Here is a 21,847-nt window from a genome sequence, read left to right as displayed (position 1 = left end):
TAGTGTACAACAGAAGGTCCTCCACACCAGGACAGTGTACAACAGAAGGTCCTCCGCACCAGGACAGTGTAAAACAGAAGGTCCTCCAGACCAGGGTAGTGTACAACAGAAGGTCCTCCACACCAGGGTAGTGTACAACAGAAGGTCCTCCACACCAGGGTAGTGTACAACAGAAGGTCCTCCACACCAGGGTAGTGTACAACAGAAGGTCCTCCACACCAGGACAGTGTACAACAGAAGGTCCTCCGCACCAGGACAGTGTAAAACAGAAGGTCCTCCACACCAGGACAGTGTACAACAGAAGGTCATCCACACCAGGACAGTGTTAAACAGAAGGTCCTCCACACCAGGACAGTGTACAACAGAAGGTCCTCCACACCAGGACAGTGTACAACAGAAGGTCATCCACACCAGGACAGTGTACAACAGAAGGTCCTCCACACCAGGACAGTGTTAAACAGAAGGTCATCCGCACCAGGACAGTGTACAACAGAAGGTCCTCCACACCAGGACAGTGTACAACAGAAGGTCATCCACACCAGGACAGTGTACAACAGAAGGTCATCCACACCAGGACAGTGTACAACAGAAGGTCCTCCACACCAGGGTAGTGTACAACAGAAGGTCATCCACACCAGGACAGTGTACAACAGAAGGTCATCCACACCAGGACAGTGTACAACAGAAGGTCCTCCACACCAGGACAGTGTACAACAGAAGGTCATCCACACCAGGACAGTGTACAACAGAAGGTCCTCCACACCAGGGTAGTGTACAACAGAAGGTCATCCACACCAGGACAGTGTACAACAGAAGGTCATCCACACCAGGACAGTGTACAACAGAAGGTGATCCACACCAGGACAGTGTACAACAGAAGGTCCTCCACACCAGGGTAGTGTACAACAGAAGGTCATCCACACCAGGACAGTGTACAACAGAAGGTCATCCACACCAGGACAGTGTACAACAGAAGGTCATCCACACCAGGACAGTGTACAACAGAAGGTCATCCACACCAGGACAGTGTACAACAGAAGGTCATCCACACCAGGACAGTGTACAACAGAAGGTCATCCACACCAGGACAGTGTACAACAGAAGGTCCTCCACACCAGGACAGTGTACAACAGAAGGTCATCCACACCAGGACAGTGTTAAACAGAAGGTCATCCACACCAGGACAGTGTTAAACAGAAGGTCATCCACACCAGGACAGTGTACAACAGAAGGTCATCCACACCAGGGTAGTGTACAACAGAAGGTCATCCACACCAGGACAGTGTACAACAGAAGGTCATCCACACCAGGGTAGTGTACAACAGAAGGTCATCCACACCAGGACAGTGTACAACAGAAGGTGATCCACACCAGGACAGTGTACAAATCACAAACTGGTAGTGGCAGAGGAGCTCTCAGACATTCTTGATGAGTTTGAGAGAGATCCGAGCAGATTGTAGCTGTGACTGTTGATAATGCTGTTAATATGGATGTTGCCATCAAGAGGCTACACATCCTAAAAATAGGATGCTTTGCACACACACTGAATCTGGCAGCTCGGAAAATCTACTAAATGACTTCCATTGATAAATGGGCAGCCCCAATCAGAGCAGTGGTCGTATGGTTCAAGAGATCCTCGATGTCCAGCCCCAATCAGAGCAGTGGTCGTGTGGTTCAAGAGATCCTCGATGTCCAGCCCCAATCAGAGCAGTGGTCGTATGGTTCAGGAGATCCTCGATGTCCAGCCCCAATCAGAGCAGTGGTCGTATGGTTCAAGAGATCCTCGATGTCCAGCCCCAATCAGAGCAGTGGTCGTATGGTTCAAGAGATCCTCGATGTCCAGCCCCAATCAGAGCAGTGGTCGTATGGTTCAAGAGATCCTCGATGTCCAGCCCCAATCAGAGCAGTGGTCGTATGGTTCAAGACATCCTCGATGTCCAGCCCCAATCAGAGCAGTGGTCGTGTGGTTCAGGAGATCCTCGATGTCCAGCCCCAATCAGAGCAGTGGTCGTATGGTTCAGGAGATCCTCGATGTCCAGCCCCAATCAGAGCAGTGGTCGTGTGGTTCAGGAGATCCTCGATGTCCAGCCCCAATCAGAGCAGTGGTCGTGTGGTTCAGGAGATCCTCGATGTCCAGCCCCAATCAGAGCAGTGGTCGTATGGTTCAGGAGATCCTCGATGTCCAGCCCCAATCAGAGCAGTGGTCGTATGGTTCAGGAGATCCTCGATGTCCAAAACAGTCTTGAAGGAAAAGCAGCAGCTCTTTGGTAAGAAGCCAGTTCAATCTATTAAAGTATTATTTTGAAATTCCGACATTTAACAATTTAATTCAATATTCAAGTGTGCGGTAATTCAATCTTTTTTTGTTTTTGTTTCAGGCCTTCTGCAACACTCCCTCCTCCTTGCTGTGAAGACCAGATGGAACTCTATCTAATGAGAGATTCCTGGTGCAGTATCCAGCGACGACCCCAAGCAGCAGCCTTGGACCCACGACTGCAAAAAGCAATGACCAAGGACAACCTGGACCGTCTGAAGGAGGAGGACTTCCATAAGGCTGAGGAGTTTGTCCAGCTCATGAGAATCCTCTATACATCCACACTGTGTGGGTCATGTGAATAGAATGCCACCTGTGGACAGATCATATCCATTGTCCACAAACTGGAAGAGCTCTTCACTGTGAAGCATGAAGATACAACGTTTGTGGCAACCATCAAAGAGAAGGTGTGAGAGAACCTCTGAGGCCACAGCAATGGACCCCAGATTTAAAGGGAGGCCGGTGAGTGACGCCTCCTGGGACAGGCTGAGGAAGGCAACTGTTGAGGCCAATGTGACCGGAGCAACACCAGGGCTGTCAGAGGAGCCGGAGCAGACAGACACAGAGCACCAGCAACAGGAGGAGTCGGAAGGAGAAGGAGAGGAAATGGAGGAGACAGTCCCTCCATTGTACAAAACAAGGAGTGCCTTGGGGGAGCTGTTCTCAGAGGACGACAGGGAGTTGAGGTTGATTATCCAACAGGACACCTCGTCCCTCACCCTCAGTGAGTGTGTTGACCTAGAGGTGGAGCTCTACAAAGGCCTCCCATCTCCATGTCTGGAGATCCTGTGATGTGGTGGTGGTTGGAGAACAGAGCTACTCTGCCCCTCCTCACAAACAGTGCAACAAGCTACCTCTGTGCTCAAGCCTCCTCCACACCTAGCGAGAGGGTATTTTTGACTGCAGGGAACACAATAAGCCAGGAGAGGACCCGACTTCTGCCAGATACGGAAAATATGTTGATCTTTCTCCAGAAGAACTGCTAAGAACTGTTAGTCCTCCTGCAGCCTACCTACAGGCCCCACCCGTGTTGCTCTATACCACTGTTAGTCCTCCTGCAGCCTACCTACAGGCCCCACCCGTGTTGCTCTATACCACTGTTAGTCCTCCTGCAGCCTACCTACAGGCCCCACCCGTGTTGCTCTATACCACTGTTAGTCCTCCTGCAGCCTACCTACAGGCCCCACCCGTGTTGCTCTATACCACTGTTAGTCCTCCTGCAGCCTACCTACAGGCCCCACCCGTGTTGCTCTATACCACTGTTAGTCCTCCTGCAGCCTACCTACAGGCCCCACCCGTGTTGCTCTATACCACTGTTAGTCCTCCTGCAGCCTACCTACAGGCCCCACCCGTGTTGCTCTATACCACTGTTAGTCCTCCTGCAGCCTACCTACAGGCCCCACCCGTGTTGCTCTATACCACTGTTAGTCCTCCTGCAGCCTACCTACAGGCCCCACCCGTGTTGCTCTATACCACTGTTAGTCCTCCTGCAGCCTACCTACAGGCCCCACCCGTGTTGCTCTATACCACTGTTAGTCCTCCTGCAGCCTACCTACAGGCCCCACCCGTGTTGTTCTCTACCACTGTCTTTTCTTTTGCAGGAAAGTATTGTTTATTTCATTTGTTTTACATTTCCATCATCACAACATTAGAGTCTATAATAGTGATTTGATCAAACTATTTCTGTTTCTTTTGCTGTAAATACATTTTTTTTTTACATTTCAGAAAATAAAGCAATGTCAATTCTGTTCTTAATTTGTTTCGTTTCTTTCTCGTAAAAAAAACAACTAAAATAACCGAGAAGAATACCGTTAAAGTGTCACGTTCTGACCATCGTTCTTGTGTGTTTTCCTTGTTTTAGTGTTGGTCAGGTTTAGTGTTAGTCATTGTCTCTGATTGGGAACCATATTTAGGTAGCCTGTTTTGTGTTGGGTTTTGTGGGTGGTTGTTTCCTGTGTCAGTGTACCACACGGGACCGTTTCGGGTTTTCATGTTTCTTGCTTTGTAGTCTATTTCATGTATAGATTCGTTATTAAAAAGAACCATGAATTATAACTACGCTGCGTCTTGGTCCGATCCCTGCTACACCTCTTCTTCAGAGGAAGAAGAGAACATAAAGTACCGGATCGATAAGCAGTATTAGTAAAATCTTAACGATACCCATCCCCATCCCTAATCATGAGTCATCAAAGCCAAAGGAACTGCATAATATTTATACATTCTAAAGAAGGAAGGAAAGTAGTGTGGAAATCTACCAAAAATCTATTAGGCAACAACAAATTCAATCCCTTCTAGACAATTTCCTGGACAAAATGTTTCACTATAATAGTGAAGGTGTCATGTTTTGTCATTTATTATCATGTCTTGTCCCTGTGCTCCCCATTCTATTCGTTTCCCTCTGCTGGTCTTATTAGGTTCTTTCCCTCTTTCTATCCCTCTCTCTCCCCCTCCCTCTCTCACTCTCTCGCTCTCTCTTCTCTCTATCGTTCCGTTCCTGCTCCCAGCTGTTCCTATTCCCCTAATCATCATTTAGCCTTCCCACACCTGTTCCCGATCCTTTTCCCTGATTAGAGTCCCTATTTCTCTCCTTGTTATTCGTTTCTGCCCCGTCGGTTCCTTGTCTAGAATTCACCGTGCTGTGTTTGTGTATCGCCCTGTCGTGTCGTGTTTTCCTCAGATGCTGCGTGGTGAGCAGGTGTCTGAGTCTGTTTGGTTCAAGTGCCTTCCCGAGGCAACCTGCTGTTCACCTGCTGTTCAAGATCGAGTCTCCAGTTTGTCCTCGTCATTTCGAGTGAAAGTTGTGTTTTTTGATTGTATTTACTTTACTGGATTAAAGACTCTGTTTTCGCCAAGTCGCTTTTGGGTCCTCTTTCACCAGCATGACAGAAGGAACCGACCAAGGAATGGACCCAGCGACTTCAGACGCTCGTTACACTGCCGTCGAGATCCAAGGAGCCATGCTCGGCAGACACGAGCAGGAATTGTCTGCTGCTCGCCATGCCGTGGAGAACCTGGCCGCTCAGGTTTCCGACCTCTCTGGACAGTTCCAGAGTCTACGTCTCGTGCCACCTGTTACTTCCTGGCCTGCCGAGCCTCCAGAACCTAGGGTTAATAACCCACCTTGCTACTCCGGGCAGCCCACTGAGTGCCGCTCCTTTCTCACGCAGTGTGAGATTGTGTTCTCTCTCCAACCCAACACATACTCTAGAGAGAGAGCTCGGGTTGCTTACGTCATTTCACTCCTTACTGGCCGGGCTCGAGAATGGGGCACAGCTATCTGGGAGGCAAGGGCTGATTGCTCTAACAAGTTCCAGAACTTTAAAGAGGAGATGATTCGGGTTTTTGACCGTTCAGTTTTTGGTAGGGAGGCTTCTAGGGCCCTGGCTTCCTTATGCCAAGGTGAACGGTCCATAACGGATTATTCTATTGAGTTTCGCACTCTTGCTGCCTCTAGTGAGTGGAACGAGCCGGCGCTGCTCGCTCGTTTTCTGGAGGGACTCCACGCAGTGGTTAAGGATGAGATTCTCTCCCGGGAGGTTCCTTCAGATGTGGACTCTTTGATTGCTCTCGCCATCCGCATAGAACGACGGGTAGATCTTCGTCACCGGGCTCGTGGAAGAGAGCTCGCATCAACGGTGTTTCCCTGCTCCGCATCGCAACCATCTCCCTCCTCTGGCTCTGAGACTGAGCCCATGCAGCTGGGAGGGATTCGCATCTCGACTAAGGAGAGGGAACGGAGGATCACCAACCGCCTGTGCCTCTATTGCGGAGTTGCTGGACATTTTGTTAATTCATGTCCAGTAAAAGCCAGAGCTCATCTGTAAGCGGAGGGCTACAGGTGAGCGCAACTACTCAAGTCTCTCCATCAAAATCCTGTACTACTTTGTCGGTCCATCTACGCTGGACCGGTTCGGGTGCTACATGTAGTGCCTTGATAGACTCTGGGGCTGAGGGTTGTTTCATGGACGAAGCATGGGTTCGGAAACATGACATTCCTTTCAGAGAGTTAGAGAAGCCTACGCCCATGTTCGCCTTAGATGGTAGTCATCTTCCCAGTATCAGATTTGAGACACTACCTTTAACCCTCACAGTATCTGGTAACCACAGTGAGACTATTTCTTTTTGATTTTCCGTTCACCGTTTACACCTGTTGTTTTGGGTCATCCCTGGCTAGTATGTCATAATCCTTCTATTAATTGGTCTAGTAATTCTATCCTATCCTGGAACGTTTCTTGTCATGTGAAGTGTTTAATGTCTGCCATCCCTCCCGTTTCTTCTGTCCCTACTTCTCAGGAGGAACCTGGCGATTTGACAGGAGTGCCGGAGGAATATCATGATCTGCGCACGGTCTTCAGTCGGTCCCGAGCCAACTCCCTTCCTCCTCACCGGTCGTATGATTGTAGTATTGATCTCCTTCCGGGGACCACTCCTCCTCGGGGTAGACTATACTCTCTGTCGGCTCCCGAACGTAAGGCTCTCGAGGATTATTTGTCTGTGTCTCTTGACGCCGGTACCATAGTGCCTTCTTCCTCTCCGGCCGGGGCGGGGTTCTTTTTGTTAAGAAGAAGGACGGTACTCTGCGCCCCTGCGTGGATTATCGAGGGCTGAATGACATAACGGTTAAGAATCGTTATCCGCTTCCCTTATGTCATCAGCCTTCGAGATTCTGCAGGGAGCCAGGTGCTTTACTAAGTTGGACCTTCGTAACGCTTACCATCTCGTGCGCATCAGAGAGGGGGACGAGTGGAAAACGGCGTTTAACACTCCGTTAGGGCATTTTGAGTACCGGGTTCTGCCGTTCGGTCTCGCCAATGCGCCAGCTGTTTTTCAGGCATTAGTTAATGATGTTCTGAGAGACATGCTGAACATCTTTGTTTTTGTCTATCTTGACGATATCCTGATTTTTTCTCCGTCACTCGAGATTCATGTTCAGCACGTTCGACGTGTTCTACAGTGCCTTTTAGAGAATTGTCTCTACGTAAAGGCTGAGAAGTGCTCTTTTCATGTCTCCTCCGTTACTTTTCTCGGTTCCGTTATTTCCGCTGAAGGCATTCAGATGGATTCCGCTAAGGTCCAAGCTGTCAGTGATTGGCCCGTTCCAAGGTCACGTGTCGAGTTGCAGCGCTTTTAGGTTTCGCTAATTTCTATCGGCGTTTCATTCGTAATTTCGGTCAAGTTGCTGCCCCTCTCACAGCTCTTACTTCTGTCAAGACGTGTTTTAAGTGGTCCGGTTCCGCCCAGGGAGCTTTTGATCTTCTAAAAGAACGTTTTACGTCCGCTCCTATCCTCGTTACTCCTGACGTCACTAGACAATTCATTGTCGAGGTTGACGCTTCAGAGGTAGGCGTGGGAGCCATTCTATCCCAGCGCTTCCAGTCTGACGATAAGGTTCATCCTTGCGCTTATTTTTCTCATCGCCTGTCGCCATCTGAGCGCAACTATGATGTGGGTAACCGTGAACTGCTCGCCATCCGCTTAGCCCTAGGCGAATGGCGACAGTGGTTGGAGGGGCGACCGTTCCTTTTGTCGTTTGGACAGACCATAAGAACCTTGAGTACATCCGTTCTGCCAAACGACTTAATGCCCGTCAAGCTCGTTGGGCGTTGTTTTTCGCTCGTTTCGAGTTTGTGATTTCTTACCGTCCGGGTAGCAAGAACACCAAGCCTGATGCCTTATCCCGTCTGTTTAGTTCTTCTGTGGCTTCTACTGATCCCGAGGGGATTCTTCCTTATGGGCGTGTTGTCGGGTTAACAGTCTGGGGAATTGAAAGACAGGTTAAGCAAGCACTCACGCACACTGCGTCGCCGCGCGCTTGTCCTAGTAACCTCCTTTTCGTTCCTGTTTCCACTCGTCTGGCTGTTCTTCAGTGGGCTCACTCTGCCAAGTTAGCTGGTCATCCCGGTGTTCGAGGCACTCTTGCGTCTATTCGCCAGCGCTTTTGGTGGCCGACTCAGGAGCGTGACACGCGCCGTTTCGTGGCTGCTTGTTCGGACTGCGCGCAGACTAAGTCGGGTAACTCTCCTCCTGCCGGTCGTCTCAGACCGCTCCCCATTCCTTCTCGACCATGGTCTCACATCGCCTTAGACTTCATTACCGGTCTGCCTTTGTCTGCGGGGAAGACTGTGATTCTTACGGTTGTCGATAGGTTCTCTAAGGCGGCACATTTCATTCCCTCGCTAAACTTCCTTCCGCTAAGGAGACGGCACAAATCATTATTGAGAATGTATTCAGAATTCATGGCCTCCGTTAGACGCCGTTTCAGACAGAGGCCCGCAATTCACGTCACAGTTTTGGAGGGAGTTCTGTCATTTGATTGGTGCGTCCGTCAGTCTCTCTTCCGGGTTTCATCCCCAGTCTAACGGTCAAGCAGAGAGGGCCAATCAGACGATTGGTCGCATACTACGCAGCCTTTCTTTCAGAAACCCTGCGTCTTGGGCAGAACAGCTCCCCTGGGCAGAATACGCTCACAATTCGCTTCCTTCGTCTGCTACCGGGTTATCTCCGTTTCAGAGTAGTCTGGGTTACCAGCCTCCTCTGTTCTCATCCCAGCTTGCCGAGTCCAGCGTTCCCTCCGCTCAAGCGTTTGTCCAACGTTGTGAGCGCACCTGGAGGAGGGTGAGGTCTGCACTTTGCCGTTACAGGGCACAGACTGTGAGAGCCGCCAATAAACGCAGGATTAAGAGTCCAAGGTATTGTTGCGGCCAGAGAGTGTGGCTTTCCACTCGCAACCTTCCTCTTACGACAGCTTCTCGTAAGTTGACTCCGCGGTTCATTGGTCCGTTCCGTGTCTCCCAGGTCGTCAATCCTGTCGCTGTGCGACTGCTTCTTCCGCGACATCTTCGTCGCGTCCATCCTGTCTTCCATGTCTCCTGTGTTAAGCCCTTTCTTCGCACCCCCGTTCGTCTTCCCTCCCCCCTCCCGTCCTTGTCGAGCGCACCTATTTACAAGGTACATAAGATCATGGACATGCGTTCTCGGGGACGGGGTCACCAATACTTAGTGGATTGGGAGGGTTACGGTCCTGAGGAGAGGAGTTGGGTTCCGTCTCGGGACGTGCTGGACCGTTCACTCATTGATGATTTCCTCCGTTGCCGCCAGGATTCCTCCTCGAGTGCGCCAGGAGGCGCTCGGTGAGTGGGGGGTACTGTCATGTTTTGTCATTTATTATCATGTCTTGTCCCTGTGCTCCCCATTCTATTCGTTTCCCTCTGCTGGTCTTATTAGGTTCTTTCCCTCTTTCTATCCCTCTCTCTCCCCCTCCCTCTCTCACTCTCTCGCTCTCTCTTCTCTCTATCGTTCCGTTCCTGCTCCCAGCTGTTCCTATTCCCCTAATCATCATTTAGCCTTCCCACACCTGTTCCCGATCCTTTTCCCTGATTAGAGTCCCTATTTCTCTCCTTGTTATTCGTTTCTGCCCCGTCGGTTCCTTGTCTAGAATTCACCGTGCTGTGTTTGTGTATCGCCCTGTCGTGTCGTGTTTTCCTCAGATGCTGCGTGGTGAGCAGGTGTCTGAGTCTGTTTGGTTCAAGTGCCTTCCCGAGGCAACCTGCTGTTCACCTGCTGTTCAAGATCGAGTCTCCAGTTTGTCCTCGTCATTTCGAGTGAAAGTTGTGTTTTTTTGATTGTATTTACTTTACTGGATTAAAGACTCTGTTTTCGCCAAGTCGCTTTTGGGTCCTCTTTCACCAGCATGACAGAAGGTGTAAACTTAGCAGTGGAAAACCTGAACAGCATATTTGACCTCTCAGCTTCCCTATCAAAAAAAATGTCAAGCTGACAACCTAAGATAATGAACAACAATGACAAATGGTTTGATGAAGAAGGCAAAAACCTAAAAAAGAAATTGAGAAACCTGTCTAACCAAAAGCATAGAGACCCAGGAGAACTGAGCCTACGCCTTCACTATGGGGAATCACTTAAATAATACAGAAATACACTACGGGGGAAAAGGAACAGCACGTCAGAAATCAGCTCGTAATTGAAGAATCCATTGAATCTAACCAATTCTTGGAAAATTGTAAAACTCTAAACAAACAACAACAGGAAGAGTTATCTATCCAAAACAGAGATGTGTGGATAAACCACTTTTCCAATATTTTTGTATCTATAACAAAGAGCAAACAGCAGAAACATATACATGGTCAAATACAAATCTTAGAATCAACTATTAAAGACTACCAGAACCCACTGGATTCTCCAATTACATTGAATAAACTACAGGACAAAATACAAACCCTCCAACCCAAAAAGGCCTGTGGGGTTGATGGTATCCTAAATTAACTGATAAAATATTCAGACCACAAATTCTAATTGGCTATACTAAAACTCTTTAACATCATCCTCAGCTCTGGCATCTTCCCCAATATTTGGAATCAAGGACTGATCACTCCAATTCACAAAAGTGGAGACAAATTTGACCCCATAACTACCGTGGGATATGCATCAACAGCAACCTTGGGAAAATCCTGCCTCATCATTAACAGCAGATTCATACATTTCATCAGTGAAAACAATGTACTGAGCAAATGTCAAATTAGCTTTTTACCAAATTACCGTACGACAGACCACGTATTCACACTGCACACCCTAATTGACAAAAAAACAAACCAAAACAAAGGCAAAGTCTTCTCATGCTTTGTTGATTTCAAAAAACCTTTTGATTCAATTTGGCATGACGGTCTGCTATACAGATTGATGGAAATTGGTGTTTGTGAAAAAATGTTCAACATTATAAAATCCATGTACACAAACAGCAAGCATGTGGTTAAAATTGGCAAAAAAACACACATTACTTTCCACCTGGCCCGGGGTGAGACAGGGATGCAGCTTAAGCCCCACCCTCTTCAACATATATATCAACGAATTGGTGAGGGCACCAGAACAGTCTGCAGCACCCGGCCTCACCCAGCCTCACCCTACTAGAATCCGAAGTCAAATTGCTGATGATCTGGTTCTTCTGTCCCCAACCAAGGAGGGCCTACAGCAGCACCTAGATCTGTCCACAACCAAGGAGGGCCTACAGCAGCACCTAGATCTGTCCACAACCAAGGAGGGCCTACAGCAGCACCTAGATCTGTCCACAACCAAGGAGGGCCTACAGCAGCATCTAGATCTTCTGCACAGATTCTGTCCACAACCAAGGAGGGCCTACAGCAGCACCTAGATCTGTCCACAAGCAAGGAGGGCCTACAGCAGCACCTAGATCTTCTGCACAGATTCTGTCCACAACCAAGGAGGGCCTACAGCAGCACCTAGATCTTCTGCACACATTCTGTCACCAACCAAGGAGGGCCCACAGCAGCACCTAGATCTTATGCACAGATTCTTTCCACAACCAAGGACGGCCTACAGCAGCACCTAGATCTTCTGCACAGATTCTGTCCACAACCAAGGAGGGCCTACAGCAGCACCTAGATCTTCTGCACATATTCTGTCCACAACCAAGGAGGGCCTACAGCAGCACCTAGATCTTCTGCACAGATTCTGTCCACAACCAAGGAGGGCCTACAGCAGCACCTAGATCTTCTGCACAGATTCTGTCCACAACCAAGGAGGGCCTACAGCAGCACCTAGATCTTCTGCACAGATTCTGTCCACAACCAAGGAGGGCCTACAGCAGCACCTAGATCTTCTGCACAGATTCTATCCACAACCAAGGAGGGCCTGCAGCAGCACCTAGATCTTCTGCACAGATTCTGTCCACAACCAAGGAGGGCCTACAGCAGCACCTAGATCTTCTGCACAGATTCTGTCCACAACCAAGGAGGGCCTACAGCAGCACCTAGATCTGTCCACAACCAAGGAGGGCCTACAGCAGCACCTAGATCTGTCCACAACCAAGGAGGGCCTACAGCAGCACCTAGATCTGTCCACAACCAAGGAGGACCTACAGCAGCACCTAGATCTGTCCACAACCAAGGAGGGCCTACAGCAGCACCTAGATCTGTCCACAACCAAGGAGGGCCTACAGCAGCACCTAGATCTGTCCACAACCAAGGAGGGCCTACAGCAGCACCTAGATCTGTCCACAACCAAGGAGGGCCTACAGCAGCACCTAGATCTGTCCACAACCAAGGAGGGCCTACAGCAGCACCTAGATCTGTCCACAACCAAGGAGGGCCTACAGCAGCACCTAGATCTGTCCACAACCAAGGAGGGCCTACAGCAGCACCTAGATCTGTCCACAACCAAGGAGGGCCTACAGCAGCACCTAGATCTGTCCACAACCAAGGAGGACCTACAGCAGCACCTAGATCTGTTCACAACCAAGGAGGGCCTACAGCAGCACCAAGGAGGGCCTACAGCAGCACCTAGATATTCTGCACAGAATCTGTCAGACCTGGGCCCTGACAGTAAATCTGTAAATCTCAGTAAGACAAAATGAATGGTGTTCAAACAAGGGTCCAGTTGCCAGGACCACAAATACAATTTCCATCTAGACACCATTGTCGTAGAGCACACAAAAAAACGATACATACCTTGGACTAAACCACAGGTAACTTCCACAAAGCTGTGAACGATCTGAGAGACAAGGCAAGAAATGCATAAAGAAATGCAAAAACATACCAATTAGTATCTGGCTAAAAATACTTGAATCAGTTATAGAACCCATTGCCTATTATAGAATTCACAAAATGGGACAAACACCAAATTGAGACTCTGCATGCAGAATTCTGCTAAAATATCCTCAGTGTACAATGTAACACACTAAATAATGCATGCAGGGCAGAATTAGGCCGATACCCGCTAATTATCCAAATCCAGAAAAGAGTGATTAAATTCTACAATCACCTAAAAGGAAGTGATTCCCAAATCTTCCCTAACAAAGCCATCACCTACAGAGAGATGAACCTGGAGAAGAGTCCCAACTAAATCATGAGAAAACAACAAGATAATTACTTGACACATTGGAAAGAATTTATAGAAAAACTGAGCAAAGTAGAATGCATTTTGCACCTAAACAGAGAGTACACAGTGGCAGAATACCTGACCACTGGGACTGATCCAAAATTAAGGACTCAGTGAGCAGAGCCTTGCTATTGAGAAAGGCAGCCGTAGGCAGACTTGGCTCTGCTAAATGACGTAAATGTAAATGTAAATGTAAAATGAGATGGTAACTGAGCCGCACTTCCTAACCTCCTACCAAATATATGACCAAATTAGAGACACATATTACACAGACCCACAAAGAATTCAAAAACAAATCCACTTGTGATAAACTCCCATATCTACTGGGTGATCAGTGCTCAATCACAGCAGCAATATTTGTGACCTGTTGCCACAAGAACAAACACCATTGTAAATACAACCTTTTCATAAAGAAACTGATAAAACACACAGGTGCTAAAACAAGGTGACTTACAAAGATGAGGACCAAGAGAGGGAGTGTGGTGATGTAACGTTCTCAACTAAAGAATCATTGTGGAATCTGAAAAGACACATATCCCCAAAGCAGGATGGTGTACTTACTACGTGAACATGATACAAGAAAGGGCCGAGGTGGCTAGCTAATTAAGTGTGTCATTGTACCAAAGTATTTATAAACAAAAATCAGATCTCTTAAACGTTTCCTTCATTTTTGTTCTATTATCTATACAATAGGCCATGATTGATTTTGGCCCAATAGGCCTGGAATTTTCCAACATTCAAGGAACTTTCCGATTTGATTGGGTTATTTTGCCTTAAAAACTTTAGGCCTATCTATTGAAAATTTTAAAAACAACTATGCATCTCTGCGCCGCCTGGCAAGAGTGGCTAAAAGGTGTTTAGCATCCCCAGTGGCTCGGCAAGTGTGGAGAGGATATTCCCTGCTGCTGGCCGGCTCTCCAGACACCATCACATGAGCCTGAAGCCACACTGGACCACCTCGTGTTTCTAAAAATGTATTTAAAGACAGACTGAGCCTAATAAGACCTTTTTTATTTCATTTGTATTTTATTCTAAGTAGACAAAGTCACAGCCTGTATACGCAATTTATAGACTATAATGATTTAATACAATGAAATGTTGTTTAAATGCTGAGGACCTAATGTCCCTGACTGCCTACCAGCCTAGTGTGTCACACTCACAGTGTATTTCTTTGTAGGCTATAGCCTTGAAATAATTGAAATCATATAGCCTTCTTAGACTCTGTCTGTCTCCGGACCTATTTAGAGTGTTTATATGCTGTTTAATATGACATGTAGCCTATTTAAAATGGTGAGCTTCTTACATTCACCTTTTTCATGTTTATTCAAATACTTTTCATTCAAATCATATAGATTTGGTTCAATACGAAATGGTAGATCCAGGTAGCCACAACAAATAGATGGGTTGTTGGTTAAATTGTGATTTTAATGAATGGAGCCAATTTGGAGCTACAGTTTTTTCTCCCTGTGAGTGAGTAGTGGTTTTTACCAGAGCGGTTGAAAAGGACATGGAGCAATGAGTGGGATTTCCAACCTCTCAACTCCGCTCACATACTCCGTGTTTCTGAATAAATAACCATACTGTATGTATGTAGGGAGGGATAATACTAGGCTTCCCTTTTTCCTAACTGTGCCATGGATTATTTCATTGATTTTTTACCCCCCCATTTTGGGGGTTGAAATAATTGGTTTCCTTTCCCCAGGAACATGACAACAGATTGTCCATCACAAAGACAAGCTGAGAGGCAGCGGTATGGTGTGTATGGTGTGGGATTGATTCCTCGGGGACATTTCACACCTAGAATTCAGTCTGCAATGCGGCCAATCTGATCCCTTTAATTCATATTCTCTTCTGGTCATTTCTTCATATGCAGTATGTGTAGGGAGCAGAGTAATGGAAATATCCTCACCTCCATTTAAAATGTTCTCTCTCTCTCTCTCTCTCTCTCTCTCTCTCTCTCTCTCTCTCTCTCTCTCTCTCTCTCTCTCTCTCTCTCTCTCTCTCTCTCTCTCTCTCTCTCTCTCTCTCTCTCTCTCTCTCTCTCTCTCTCTCTCTCTCTCTCTCTCTCTCTCTCTAGTTTGGGCTTCCATGGAAAGTGGGGAAACGTCGGTATGAAAACATGTCTGTCGGCATTGCTATGTGATATGTCACCCTACCTGTGGCAAGAAGGAGAGAAAAATAAATAGAACAGGAAAAGGAATTGGACGGAAAGGCCTAGGTGATAAATGAGGGCAAGAATGTTCATTTTTGTCTCCCATTTCAAATATGCCCTAAAGGTAGACAGACTTCCTCCTCCAGACGAGACTGGATGTTTCTGTATTTTTCAAGTCAATGCTTGGGGCATGTCATATCACACACAAACACAGAAATTACGAAGAAATTATGACCCTAAGCTGGCCACACAAAAAAATATATTGTTTAAATGATTTTTGTATTTCCCTGGTGGCTAAACAGATGAAGTGGCTAGTTAATGAGTGGATTCTGCAGGCTACATATACTATTCTGTGGATCTTGTAGTAAAATAAAATATGTTCCCATTTAAACAGTTGTGTGCCATCTGCACTACAGCAACACTCCTGCAGTATTTACAGTAGGCCTTAGCCCCTTATTTGGCTGTAATAAACAATGTGCGCTGCCCTAGGGCATGTCTGTGTGTCAGCGCTAGACGGAGGCCAGATGCTTGTGTCTCCTGTCTGTCCAGCTGTGACAGGGTGGTGGCCGGGGAGCAGAGGGTGTAGGCGGGGTTACGGGAGGGGGGGGGCAGTGGGGGACAGAAGAGCTGTAACTATCAGGATTAAGCTACACTGACTACAGCCTGACTGGCGGAGTCCCCTTTTGATATTGCAGTCATTCTGGGATCATTTTAGGGCTTGATTCAATCCATATCGCAGAAGATCCGCGGTATAGCATGATTGAAATTTAAAGGGAATGTTTCCGAATGGACCGACATATGCAGTGTTTACAGTGAATGTGGTGGATGGGGGAACATTGCCTTTAAAGTTTCCATCACACTATAGCGACGATATGGATTGAATCAAGCCCTTAGTGTTGTGACATGCTCTGGTAATATTCTTATTATGAAATTCCTATTATTAAGGACATTTTTTATTTATTTGATTTATTTCACCTTTATTTAACAGGTAGGCTAGTTGAGAACAGGTTCTCATTTGCAACTGCGACCTGGCCAAGATAAAGCATAGCAGTGTGAACAGACAACACAGAGTTACACATGGAGTAAACAATTAACAAGTCAATAACACAGAGAAAAAAGGGGAGTCTATATACAATGTGTGCAAAAGGCATGAGGAGGTAGGCGAATAATTACAATATTGCAGATTAACACTGGAGTGATAAATGATCAGATGATCATGTACAAGTAGAGATATCGGTGTGCAAAAGAGCAGAAAAGTAAATAAATAAAAACTGTGGGGATGAGGTAGGTGAAAATGGGTGTGCTATTTACCAATAGATTATGTACAGCTGCAGCGATCGGTTAGCTGCTCAGCTAGCTGATGTTTGAAGTTGGTGAGGGAGATAAAAGTCTCCAACTTCGGCGATTTTTGCAATTCGTTCCAGTCACAGGCAGCAGAGTACTGGAACGAAAGGCGGCCGAATGAGGTGTTGGCTTTAGGGATGATCAATGAGATACACCTGCTGGAGCGCGTGCTACGGATGGGTGTTGCCATCGTGACCAGTGAGCTGAGATAAGGCGGAGCTTTGCCTAGCATGGCCTTGTAGATGACCTGAAGCCAGTGGGTCTGGCGACGAATATGTAGCGAGGGCCAGCCGACTAGAGCATACAAGTCGCAGTGGTGGGTAGTATAAGGTGCTTTAGTGACAAAACGGATGGCACTGTGATAAACTGCATCCAGTTTGCTGAGTAGAGTGTTGGAAGCAATTTTGTAGATGACGTCGCCGAAGTCGAGGATCGGTAGGATAGTCAGTTTTACTAGGGTAAGCATGGCAGCGTGAGTGAAGGAGGCTTTGTTGCGGAATAGAAAGCCGATTCTTGATTTGATTTTCGATTGGAGATGTTTGATATGGGTCTGGAAGGAGAGTTTGCAGTCTAGCCAGACACCTAGGTACTTATAGGTGTCCACATATTCAAGGTCGGAACCATCCAGTGTGGTGATGCTAGTCGGGCATGCGGGTGCAGGCAGCGATCGGTTGAAAAGCATGCATTTGGTTTTACTAGCGTTTAAGAGCAGTTGGAGGCCACGGAAGGAGTGTTGTATGGCATTGAAGCTCGATTGGAGGTTAGATAGCACAGTGTCCAATGACGGGCCGAAAGTGTATACAATGGTGTCGTCTGCGTAGAGGTGGATCAGGGAATCGCCCGCAGCAAGAGCAACATCATTGATATATACAGAGAAAAGAGTCGGCCCGAGAATTGAACCCTGTGGCACCCCCATAGAGACTGCCAGAGGACCGGACAACATGCACATATTTATGTGAATGTTTTTATGCATAGCTTGATACATAAATAAATAAAATATGTATCTTTGTCTCTCACCAGACTCCCCGGCCGCTGAACATCATCAAGCAGAACAACGGAGAGCAGATCATCCGCCGGCGCACGCGGAAGCGTCTCAACCCCGACCCTCTGCCCTCCGAACCTGTGGGCTCCAAGCAGCGGAGGGTCAGCAGCGAGGAACGCCCCAACCCCGACCCTCTGCCCTCCGAACCTGTGGGCTCCAAGCCGCGGAGGGTCAGCAGCGAGGAACGCCTCAATGGCAGTCCCCTGGAGCGCCGGCCAGGAGAGGATGGGCCAGGCTCGGAAGGAGTGCCCGTCCCTCGTAAAGGGGAGCCTCAGAATTCCCTGGGCCAGTACGAGGCCTGCGGGTCCTCTGGGTTCAAGGGTCACCCCAGCCCCCGCTCCACCCACTCCTTCCTAGTTAGCCAAACCCTCGAGATCCACAAGCGAATGCCTCCTTTGCACATACACAACAAGAACCCTGCAGAGGGAGAGGCGGAGGGGAACGGGGTGGGCTCGGCTGGGGTCCATCACACGGGCTTGGAGGGGAAGGGTAGCTTGTCCTCCGAGAGGGGTAGCCCCATCGAGAAGTACATGCGTCCCTCCAAACAGGCCAGCTACTCGCCACCGGGCAGCCCCATCGAGAAGTACCAGTACCCTTTCTTCAGCCTGCCCTTCATCCACAATGACCCGCAGAGCGAGTCTGACTGGATGCGCTTCTGGACTAAGTACAAGATGTCTGTTCCGGGCAACCCACAGTACCTAAGCCACATGTCTGGTCTGCCCAACCCTTGCCAAAGCTTTGTGCCTTACCACACCTTTAGCCTGCCCTCACACTTCCCTCTCCCGCCCTCCACCGGCCCCGAAAGCGACATCCCTCTCGACCTGGCCATCAAACATTCCAAACCGTCCGCCAACGGCTCCACCGCCTTGCCCACGGTCACGGCGGGGAAGGAGGATGAGAAGCATAGAGAGCAGCAGGAGAGAAGAGAGGAGAAAGTAGACGAGGGGGCATCCCCCCAGCCTTCTCCTCCCCCAGACGTTGCAGCCAAGCCGGAGAGGGTGGACCAGGGCACTCAGGATGAGCTGACCAGTAAGGAGAGGGTGGACCAGGGCACTCAGGATGAGATGACCAGTAAGGAGAGGGTAGACCAGGGCACTCAGGATGAGCTGACCAGTAAGGAGAGGGTGGACCAGGGCACTCAGGATGAGCTGACCAGTAAGGAGAGGGTGAACCAGGGCACTCAGGATGAGCTGACCATTAAGGAGAGGGTGAACCAGGGCACTCAGGATGAGCTGACCAGTAAGGAGAGGGTGGACCAGGGCACTCAGGATGAGCTGACCAGTAAGGAGAGGGTGGACCAGGGCACTCAGGATGAGCTGACCAGTAAGGAAAGGGTGGACAAGGGCACTCAGGATGAGCTGACCAGTAAGGAGAGGGTGGACCAGGGCACTCAGGACGAGCTGACCAGTAAGGAGAGGGTGGACCAGGGCACTCAGGATGAGCTGACCAGTAAGTGTGTCCACTGTGGCATCCTCTTCCTGGATGAGGTTATGCACGCCCTGCACATGAGCTGCCATGCTGACGGAGGGCCCTTCCAGTGCAGCATCTGCCTGCATGCCTGCGTAGACAAGTACGACTTCACCACACACATACAGAGAGGGCTTCACCTGCCTACCGTCGAGCCTGAGGCCGATGCTGAGGCCGATGCTGAGGCCGATGCTGGGGCCGATGCTGAGGCCGATGCTCCAAAGGATTGTGTGTGATTTTGGTGCATTACAGACTTGGACCTTTAACACAGGCATAGCAGTATGAAAAAGAACAAAATAAACTGACTAAAGCGTACTGTAATGATTGAATGAGAAGAAGACTTTTTGCTCAACGTGCCATGATAGCTTCTGTAGGGAACTCATGTCATCTAAACATTTATATTGGACATAATACAGAACAAGCGATTGGCTGTTTCCTTTTTCTTCTTTTGTAAAGGAAAACGCTTTTGAAGAAAGTGGTACTACAAGTAGACGCTTATTTTTCGTTTTTTTTTTGTTGCTATTGTTTATTTTTTTATTCGGAAGTGTTACTTTGACAAGGCAGTTCAGCGAACAACAAGGTACATCTGCACGGGCTGAATGTTCTCTTACCTGGTCGGTTCAATGTTCCAAATGGAATGAGGAAGTGTTACTTTGACAAGGCAGTCCAGCGAACAACAAAGTACATCTGCACGGGCTGAATGTTCTCTTACCTGGTCGGTTCAATGTTCCAAATGGAATGAGGAAGTGTGAATTGATATGTAAAATGGGGAGATGGGGAAACATCAGTCGTCTGTCATAATCTCCTTCACAGTGGCTGGGCAGAGCGATGACTAGTGATTGGACCGTCCTCAAATAAACGTCCTCAGGGAACTTGGCTGAGTCAAACAACATATCCTACGGTGCTTTCAGTTGCATCGGTCTCCACTTAACATCCAACTAAGTGTCTATGTTTTAATGTATTTTAGTTATGAATACTGTTTGTTCTGGGTTTTTTATTGTCACAGAACTTCCCCTAGACATTTTAAGCTGCTGCCTTAGTTGCTAGGATACAAACCTTATATCACTAAAGACATTTGGGAAGGAAGAAAAATGCAAAAAGCAATATTTTTTTCTAAGTTGTTAATATGAAAATTCATAATATCAGAATATCATAATATCAGTGCCTGATATACAGTATTGAACACAGTATTTTCTACCTGGTATGTTCATATGCAACATTGACTTTGCATTGAGTAAAGGGCCATGAGCTTGACTCTGTAAAACTGTTTACATTTGCAAATGTAGCAAACAAGATAATGAAGCAAAATTCCTGCAATTCAGAGTATTTTTCTCTCATGTGGACAGGACAAGACAGGACAGGACAGGACAGGACGATCACGAAACAAAACAGAGGCCTTTTGTCAGAAGGTTGAATGGGAGATGAAATGCAGTCAAATGATTTGTTCTGTTTGTTTGAATGGCACAGAGGCACTATCCATTCCATGTCTTTCTTTGTGTGCTCCTGCTCGTACACTTTGAAATGCTTTATTGTCTATACAGATGCCCTGTATTGGACTTTGTTCATCCTGTATGTTTTTTTAAGAGAAGCTGATATACTGTAGCTTGGTTATAAGTATTGTTCTGTGAGCTTTACAGCTTTGAGCATCATAGGTTTACACAAGGCCCTCTTTTATTGTATGTCTATTGCATTTATATAATACTTTAATATTTGGCTTTTAGTCATGTTGGGACTTGATTTGAACATAGCATGAAATTCTACTTGTTCCGTGTATAGGTGAAAAAGGTGCCTTTTGACCGAAAGAAGCCATTGAATATCAACCATGTTGAGTGTTTTGTTCATCAAATTAGATGTAGTGCAACACCTCAACCTGGATTATGGCCTTGTAGTCCAAGCATTTGACATTATGTAGATAGATTAATACCATTTGACCGTCAAAACAAATGTTACCACACAGCAACATTGTCCCTCGATTTAGCTTGTTAGTACTTTGCTAGTGGACCACCTGTTTCACCTCTAAAAGACTCCCATTCATGTGTTTTCTCTCAATTCAATTTCAATTCAAGGGCTTTATTGGCATGGGAAACATGTGTTAACATTGCCAAAGCAAGTGAGGTAGACAACATACAAAGTGAATATATAAAGTGAAAAACAACTAAAATTAACAGTAAAGTCTCTCTCTCTCTCTCTCTCTCTCTCTCTCTCTCTCTCTCTCTCTCTCTCTCTCTCTCTCTCTCTCTCTCTCTCTCTCTCTCTCTCTCTCTCTCTCTCTCTCTCTCTCTCTCTCTCTCTCTCTCTCTCTCATTTGTATGAGCACTTCTTCCTATGATTCCCATTGCTGCTGAAAGGAATCAAACATGAGTTCAATCTAAACTGTCCATCCTCTGATGTACATAGTTATTTATACATGATCAGGGGATAATGTAATTAGAGTCTGCCGGGGATTCGGCAAGCGAGGATTTGTGTGAAATAGCGATGAAATCAACATAGCCTTAAAATGTTGCTACAAACGCCTCTCAGAAACAAAGAACCTGTAATAATAATACTAACATCTTTTCACAGAAACAGTCATGTGATTTCAAATAACATAATGAACGATTTTTGTTTTAAGTTTGAATTA

At 47.4% G+C, this 21,847-nt stretch overlaps 1 pseudogene; it reads left to right on the top strand.

Annotated features, from left to right (window-relative positions):
* LOC124012273 overlaps window positions 1–21,388 on the top strand; it is a 245,447-nt pseudogene extending 224,059 nt beyond the window's left edge.
* The last annotated feature ends 459 nt before the right edge of the window (window positions 21,389–21,847 follow it).

This window comes from Oncorhynchus gorbuscha, linkage group LG24 (assembly GCF_021184085.1).
Source record: "Oncorhynchus gorbuscha isolate QuinsamMale2020 ecotype Even-year linkage group LG24, OgorEven_v1.0, whole genome shotgun sequence".
Classification (NCBI taxonomy): domain Eukaryota; kingdom Metazoa; phylum Chordata; class Actinopteri; order Salmoniformes; family Salmonidae; genus Oncorhynchus; species Oncorhynchus gorbuscha.
This window is presented reverse-complemented; position numbering and strand designations above follow the sequence as displayed.